Genomic DNA, 9202 nt, shown 5'->3' with positions numbered 1-9202 from the left:
AAAACCAAAGCATTAAAAACTTTTGATCATATAAAATTAGTTATCATAGTAATAGGTAACATTCTTGTTTATGACAAGATCAGCATTAAAAACATGCATTTTTAGGGCTTTGGCACGTCCACTGACAGGCGGGCGCAGCTTTGTCTGCTAAGCATCATTTCAGCTAAATGGAGTAACTGGACTGTGTTTGTGGTGTTGGTGCTTTTTGAGGAAATTTTAATGTACTTATCTGATCAATAATAAAGGGATTGCTGTGTGGTTAACTGTCCTAACAGATAGTTCTCAGCCACTTTACATACCTTCCATCAGTGGATTGCATTCAAGCAGTGGGACTGGACTGGTTTGCTTAAGACTTCGTAGATCTACTAAGATGCTGAATGATTTACCAGGGAAGAAATTTGCTCCTCTGTTGATGTTTGAATCTGGCTATTGATTATACGGTTGAACACGAAGGGAAAAATTCTGAAAGAAAAGGAAGTGAAAAATCTACCGCTTTTACACATTATTCAGATTATGCAGCAGTATTTCATGTATATAAATGAGTGATTTTCAGTCGAATGAGGCATCGTTATGAAATATAACAATCCCTGTCACTTCATGAACTCACCTGAAGGTTACGTTCCCTTCATAAATGAGCCTTTCCACCTCTGATATCATCAAAGGCCCTCTCATCCCCTTTTGACTAACTACCATGACCTACAAAACTCCCAACCACGTCTTCTCCAAACCTTCCACATTAATCAAATGCCTTATTTTTATTCATCACTCTTCTCCCATTTTCTCCCCGAAGCCCTTTTGACAAGGTAGCACCTCCATCACTGCATTCCACTGTGTGTGCACATCCTCTGTCATGCAGATGCAGCCCACGGCTTAATTATTCATCCCCAATCTATCCTTTAACAGGAGCCTACACTACAAGTCACTCAACCTCAGTCAATAAATATTCTCTTTGCTAAGATTAGAAGATTTTTGCATGACCTAGATATTAAATCAAGTTATTGTTCCAGCTCTGTCATGCTACATTTTCCTCTGACAGTTAAGGGAAAGGAAAGAGAGAGAGAGAGAGAGAAAGGTAGAGCGGGTGTGAGGCAGATGGATGCCATTTTAAATGAATGCTTCAGTTCAACAGTGACCCCTGCTGTAGGGTGCAGACTGCCTTTTCCTCCCTTCAGGCCAAATTGCTTTGAGGACACTTCAGTTCAGGGGGCCAGCCTTTAGTTCGGCATCTCCTCCATGCCAAAATCCCCCACACATTTTTAAGCATATCATCCTGTGTGCGACCTTCCTTATCCAACTATTCAAACATAATTGTACAGACTCAAAAGTTATAAAAGCAAAACAATACTGCAGGATTAAATGGGATGCCGTGATCTTTTTATACGTCTAAACCCTCATTGAGTGCTGCACAAACTGTTTCATGCATTTACACCTTTCTCCCAGGGTGCCTTTTCATGAGTTTGATGAATCACTGTACAAACAGCGTTGCTTTTCTGACGACTATAAAGAAACCTTTAATCACCGCTTTTCAAACAGGCTCTTTAAAAATGACCAATTTAATAACATTTGTTTTTTAAATGATTGAATGCATTTAAGCAATGAATATTATGTAATTTCTACATATTTTAAAACATACCTTAACTGATCTGTGACAACCTTGTGCCTTTTCAGGACTGATTATTTCAATGCTTTCTCCTTTCAGGTAATCCTTGGCCTCCTACCTCTGGACAAACACTTCTCCTGATCAGGACCATATATAAGCTGCTTTCCACCAAAGGTGGCTGTCTTTCCCACTGGATGGATGGGGTTTGTCAGGCATCCAGCTTAGATTTCAATTTTTTTCCTTCTTTTAAGTTACATGTATTTTTGGTCACCTGTTCTGCTTGGCTTATCTTTCTTGGGTTACAATTACTTAAATTTGAACTTAGATTAAATGCCTGCTGTGTCAGTCTCCTTTCTTTGTTAGGTCTTGAATAACCTGGGAATAACACTGCAGACACACACACACACACACACACACACACACACACACACACACCATCCTCAGAGAATGTCCGGAATGAGTTTGCCCCAAAACACACGTATCCATGACACCTAATCCTGCACTAATCGTCAACTTAACCACTTATATATACACAAGACCTGCAGACTGTTGCTTTGCTGGTTTAAAGAAGCATTAAATCAAGCTAAAACAATTCTGGATGATGAGCTTTTGTGGGTTTGCTCTGAGTTCATACATCAGTATGAGCTCCATTCACAGTAAAGTGCATATACTGTAACATAGAAAGAGAAGTGAGTCCCTAGCGCACAAGGATTTTTATTCGTTATATTTATATTTAGGAAAGTGTGGTGGGGTGGTGGTTAGCACTGCAGCAACAAGGTTCAAATCCTCTCTCTGTGGAGTTTGCACATGTTCTCTCCGGGTGCTTTGTCTTTCTCCCACAGTCCTAAAACATGCATGGGTTAGATTAACTGGTGATTCTAAATTGGCTGTAGGTGTGAATACAACAGTGAGTGGCAGTTTCTCTGCATTAGCCCTGGTGATTTGTCCAGGGGGTGCCCTCCCTCTCACCTTATGACAGCTGGCATAGGCTCCAGCTACAACCTGACCCTGAACTGGAGAATCAGAAGAAAAATTTAGATTTCCTCTAACTTTACTTTTTTACAACACAGTTTCTCGCAGATTTAATCAACAACTATTTTGTGAATTTTAAATATTCATTTTTTAATACCTTATTTTTTTGAATGCTGTCAGTATGATTATTTTTAGATGTCAGGAATGCAGTTTCCCCCAAAACTCACTCATACGGGACATCTAATCCTGCCCTAATCCTCACCTTGACCGCTCCTCTGAGCGACAGGTGTAATCTTTCTTTACAAGACTGGAAGACTTGAGTTTGGAAGATCGAGCGTGGGGTATTTGAGGGCATACAAACCATGCCAGGGGGACCATGTCTGACCAAGTCACAGCAGTCCCCACAGCTGCAGCCTTGTCAGTGCAGTCAGCATGCTTTATGCTCCCCAGTTGCAGGGAAGAGTAATCACTTTCTGCAGGAGCGGTGGAGATTTAGCTGTCTGCTTACCTTCAGCCTGAACCGTCACTCACTCAGGATAGAGCACCTGCCTGGAGGCTGCCACGGAAAGCATACATCATCCACCTATCATATCCTCATCCTGCTGCTAACTGCTATTACGCTTTATGAATCAGCGTGTCAAAGGGAAATATTCATGAAAGGCAATTAAAATAACTAAGAGATCCATCAACCGAAAAACACAGGAGCTGACAAGATTACCATCTTGATGAATATTTATCAAAAGAAATGGCAAGATCAAAGGGGTTTCTACTGCTAAAGCACATGCAGACCTCTCAAAGAGCTGAGGAAAAAGCAAAAAGATGCACCATGGTGTTTGCTCACAGATGAATTTGTTAAATGATAAGGATGTTGGTTTAAACAGACACCGGGGACTTGTGGGTAGATGTGGCTGCAGGTGGAGGAGCAGCTGAAGAAGCAGGACGATTTGACTTATTTCTGCAGGCGCCGATATATTTAGGAATAAGGCACTGAAGCCAAAGAAGATTTTCTAAAGGCTATGTCAGACAGATAAGACAGAGTTCAAAGTACTTAGTCCCAGAACTCCATATAAGAACAACTTAAAGTGCACAAAAGGACCAAAGAACCTAAAAAGCAAATATTCAAAGAAATCTTTTTTTCAGTTTAAATATTTTGCCTTTAGAAATACAAAGACACAATAAAATGAAACTGAAACTTTATGCATTGCTACTTCCTGCAATCGTGTAAGAGAAACACTCATGAATGTGGATGTGTTTCTGAAAATCTAGAATTCAGGTCGCCACTACTTGGTGCATCTCTCTCCGACAACACTGGGATCCAACAAGGATTATTTGATGCCCGAGATCGAGAATATTTTGGTCTGGATGCAATTGAACTCTTTCAAAAACAGTTGAATGGAGTTTCATAAATTGCCATGACAATTGCTTTTTCGAAAGTTCAGCGACCATCGCGCAATACGTCACTATCCGCATGTGAAACAATGACAGCGCATTAAATGAGTTTAGGATCCTGCACAGACATGAAATGGTGTGAGACAGATGTCAGACTTTTACAAGGTCCATTAAAAGTATCATTAAATTTGCATATGACCCAGGACTGAAGGTTGTTAAAGCTTAGCAGATAATTTTAACATTTGATAGAGTTGAACTATACTGTTTCCATTCAAGGCTAAACTCTACCATCAGCATTCAGACAGGATGAGTTATAGCCTTGTCTTGCCTGAGCCTTGAGTGTTAACTGAATTAAGATTCAGTTTGGAGCAGAGGACATAGGACTAGAGAACCTTTTCCTGTAAGGTAGCAAGGAAGAAAAACAAAATGTGGGCACTGGGGAACTGTTAGCGGCAAACAACTCAAGACTTTCCAGCAGGTTTGAGATGATTTTTCTGTGTAACCAGTAGGCAGGAAACAGCCTCAAAGATCAGAGGTGAAGCTGTGGAAGTGATACTTTGAGTGAGGAAGATAGCAGAAAGTTAGTTGAAGTGAGGACATGGCAGAAAAGGTTCCTACAAAGATCCTCATTACTCCAGTGCTATCACCCTCCTAAAATGTGCTTCTGTGCCGACTGTTATCTAGTCAAGCTGATATGTGAGTGAGGGGAAGAGCAGATAGCCTCCTGTGCTTTCCATCTGGCTATCGTCTTACACTTTATGTTTACCAATGAGCTTGTTGAGGAGATGGCGCCATCCAGGTCGACAGACGGGTGATGTGCAGTGCAAGCCTGTCAGTTTGTGTCTCTCTTCTCCAGTTTCACCTCCATGAATTGAGGAGGAAAATTGGGGCGGTGTTACAGCCACTGACTGCACTATTTGTACCTGACCAGCTTTTTAATGTGACTTGACTTCAAGAGTGGCCTTGGCACAACTTCTGCATTTTTATGCTATCCAGTGTAGATCTAATGTTCCCATATCTCAATCAAAGAAAGGTGAAACTTGGCAACTTTAGTTCAGATATATATATATATATATATATATATATATATAAAGTCTCCCAGTGGAGAACACAGGGGTGCGCTTGTAAGGCAAATAAATGAGAATGTTAATAAAACTTACCTAAGATAAAATGAAATGCCTCTAAGGGAAGCAGGCAGGTTCCTGTAGAGCGAGCCAACATCAGTTCAAACAAGAGATAATCTGCCAGAGGAAAAAACAAACAGATGAGTGGAAAATAGGAAAACAATTGAGGGTAAAACACAGGAACACCAGGGGACAAATAGGGAGTTAGGCAGGAGCACAGGATGGTGAACAAACGAAAGGACACGGTCACAAACTCTCACACAAACAGCTTGATTGGGTGACAGGATGCAGGCGGAAACAGTTAGGCCAGAGCAGGCAATCACAGGCGCAGGAAAACAAGGAAAGGAAACACTATCGAGGACACACTCTGTATCTCTAAGTACTTTACCTTGAAGATAGCAGTAGATGTAGCAATACTATCTATTTTACTATCTCTGGTAAAGCTAGACTACCAGCAATAGTTATTTTCCTTTTCAAACTGACTGGAAGAGCTTTTAAGGGCCCTTGTAGCAAAGAACCCAGCAAGAATGATCAATTCTCACCCAACGTCTTCTCTTTTTCAGGCATCACATTTGATTGTACAGGTTAGCCTGTAATGTGTCTCATTTTTGTCAGGAAAATAGTGAGAAGTATTTTTGCAAGTACGAGAACATGCTCAATGCCAAGAAAGACTATTATTCCCAGTTTCTGATTTCTCAGTTTTTTGTACATTTGTCGTACTTACGTGTTTCAGATTGTCAAACACATTAGAAAATATAATCTGAGTAAATAATGAAATGTCATTAACTAAAAGATTTGAAAAAGTGGTGCATCATGTCACAATCCAAAGGAACTCAAGAAAAGCTGAAAAACAAAGTCATTGACAGCTATCAGTCTGGACAGGGTTGCACGGCCATTTCTAAGGGTTTGAGACTCCAGAGGACCGTGGTGAGAGCCGTTATCCGCAAATAGAGAAGATTTTGGAACATTAGTGAACCATCCGAGGAGTCAGCTTACGAAAATTACTCCAAGAGCACATCACGTACTCGAGAGAGTTACAAGCAGAAAACCACTGCTGACCAAAAAAACCCCACAGGCTACTCTTATGTTTGAGGTGGCTTTAGTGGAGGTCATTGAAAGGCTGGTGGTTCAGTCTTTGGCTACTCTAGTCTCCAGTCTGCATGGCTTAGTATCTTTGTGTAAGATACTGAACCCCAAGTTGCTCTTTGATGCATTCATCAGAAATGAAAGTGTGTAAATGTTAGATAGAAAGCTCTTGAATGGGGTGAAAGAGGCATTCTGACGAGTTCCAAGACCTGTGGTAAAATATTCTGTGGACTGATGAGGCCAAAGGTGAACTTTTTGGAAGTTTGAGTCACAGCTTTTTATAGAAAGAACAACGGACCAGTCGCTAAGCATGGTGGTGGTAGTATGATGGTCTGGGACTGCTTTGCTGCATCAGGACCTGGAAGACTTAAAATAATTGATGGAACTATGAATTCTGCTCTCTACAAGAGAATCCTGAATGTAACACTTGCACAGTAATTATGACCAAACAAGTTCAGAGCTTAAACATTTAAGCACTGGCTTTAAAAGAATATTTTAATGTATTCTTTTCCGTCATTTTTTTTTAGTATGAGGGCCAGAAACCAAAACAATGAGCTTAAAGGTGCCAAAAACATTGAGGAGGTACCTTAACAATTTCTCAGTCCTCACTTATCAGATGCCGACACTTGATCACCAATCCTTGTCGGCATCTGATAAGTGAGGACTGAGAAATTGTTAAGGTACCTCCTTTAAGCTCATTGTTTTGGTTTCTGGCCTGCTACATTACTGGTTTAATGGACTGGCACGCCATTCATCAGTGTCATTTTTAGCCACAGCAGGCAGCTCGCAGATTTAGTGAATAGGTGGCAAAGAGGAGCAGAGAGCAACTTAAAGGTCAGGCATGCTTCTCAGATGTTTCCACAGAGCAAAACTAAACAAAACAAAGGGTGAATATTGCAATTACATGCATCAGATGGCCAGAAACTCAAGAGAACACTTTGTTAAATGGATCATATCACCTGCAGCAGCAATTTGATTGTTGGGGCAATTGTTTGTACATAGGATAAAGCTACCTCATATGGGGAAATACAGATATATTAACAACTATGAATGTGGGAAATGAGGCACAGCTCTGGGAATTGGGGGTCTTGATGAATCGTATTGTTGTGGCTTGTAATTAATGGGAATGCTGTTCTGCTGGATGAGCGGAGGCAGCTGCGTACTTGTTTGCCATGTCACATTGAAATCCAATTATGTGTCAGTGTGGCATTTGCAACTTGTTTCTAATGACTCAAAATGGCAAATTAATTCATGTTTAAGGGATTTGGACATACAAATTATACTGTGTTTACTTGGCAAACCTGCAGTCTTTGTCCCATCCCTCTAAAACTAGAGTCTTTGGATGTAGGGATAATACCGAAAATATAGATTAGGAATCGATTTGAAGTCCTTTCCTAGCACCTAAAAAGCAAATATTTATATTGTTAATTGAATATCAGCGATTTACAGCAAGAACGTTGAAACAGATGACTAGCGTAATTTCATATTCATGTTCAAAACACCTGAGCTGGCCTGACAGCCAGCAGCTAATATCCTCGACTCCACTGGGTGCCACAGCACTGATTAAGCTCTGATCCAGCTCATAACCACCCAGTCTAATTCCAGGAGCACAGATACGACACCTTAGGGGGTCTTTGTGTTTTATCTCAAAATGAGGTCCAACCATTTAGTGACACAAAACAGAATTGTTCTGGAAAATAAGGAAAAGAAGAATGTAGACTAAATGGTGAGCATCCAGAGAACAACGGTGGTTGTTATCAGAGGGAGGCAGGGCACTGGGAACAAAAACAGATGTTGTGTTTTCTGCTTAGATTAATTCTTTGCAAACACATGTAGAATTTCTTTATATTGATCCAGACATTGCTTTGTTGAAATTTGCATAAAGCTTTGTTTTATACTTTCCTCCCTCCTATTTGCAGTGAGTCAGTCTCCATAAAAGAAAACAGATTGTATTGCAGTCTCAGTTATGAGGGAAATATTCTCTCCTAATGCCATGCTGACAGATTTGCTTTCCCCAGCAGTGATGGTCTCTCATTGCTCCATCACTAATTCTATCAGACGTCACACACTTTTGCAGGCACTAACCCCCGCCCCCCCCTGCTAAAACCGCCTCCGAAAAGACATGAAAAGCCTCATAGTCTGACAGCTGAACTGCAACTGATGCCTGTCAGCGTGATGGGCAGTCAAAGCGAAGCGGGGAAATGCACAGAAACAAGCAGTGATGTCAGTGCCCACTGAGCATCACGCATGACAGCTGCAGCAGTGTATCCAATGTGATGAACGCGCTCCTCATCACACCATGAAAGGTGAGCATCTGTTTGGATGTCAGAGTCATGCATCTCACAGCAAAGTTCCTACAGAAGTTAGATAGCTAAGCATAACCAAGTAAGACTTGGGAAGATAAATGGAACAAAGAACACAATGTAAACACTTGAAGTTGAAGTGATCAACATATTCTGTTGTCATAGTTTACACTGAGCAGTCAAGTGCAGTGGCAGTGAAAATGTTTGAAAGGTTTAATGAGCAAAAATCTCAAAATAAGAAAACAAGTTAACTCAGTAAGACCTAGATGAGTGTCTTAGAGCAGGCTCTTTGCAGGTCTGGCAGGAACCAAACACAGATAAGGGATTTCAGATTCTCTATTTAATTCAATTGAGTTTGATTTATATAGCGCCAAATCACAACAACAGTTGCCTCAAGATGCTTCATATTGAAAGGTAAAGATCCTACAATAGTACAGAGAAAACTCCAACATTTAGATGAAACCCTAATGAGCAAACACTTGGCAACCGTGGGAAGGAAAAACGCCCAGCTCAGGGAGGGGCAGTCATCTACCACAAAAGTATGTGAGTGAAGGGAGGAACATGGGGCAAAAGATTAATAATGACTAATGATTAAATGCAAAGTGATAACCACTCAGCGCGTCATGGAAAGCTCCCAGCAGCCTAGGCCTATTGGAGCATAACTAGGGGAGGATTCAGCAACTTGGGGTTAGTATCGTTCCAAAGGTTATTTAGCATGCAGACTGGAA

Source organism: Diplotaxodon limnothrissa, linkage group LG17 (genome assembly GCF_057381915.1).
Source record: "Diplotaxodon limnothrissa isolate DT_005_m linkage group LG17, D_limnothrissa_male_GT1.1, whole genome shotgun sequence".
Classification (NCBI taxonomy): Eukaryota; Metazoa; Chordata; class Actinopteri; order Cichliformes; family Cichlidae; genus Diplotaxodon; species Diplotaxodon limnothrissa.
The sequence above is the reverse complement of the archived record's forward strand: the minus strand, read 5'-3'. Positions refer to the sequence as shown.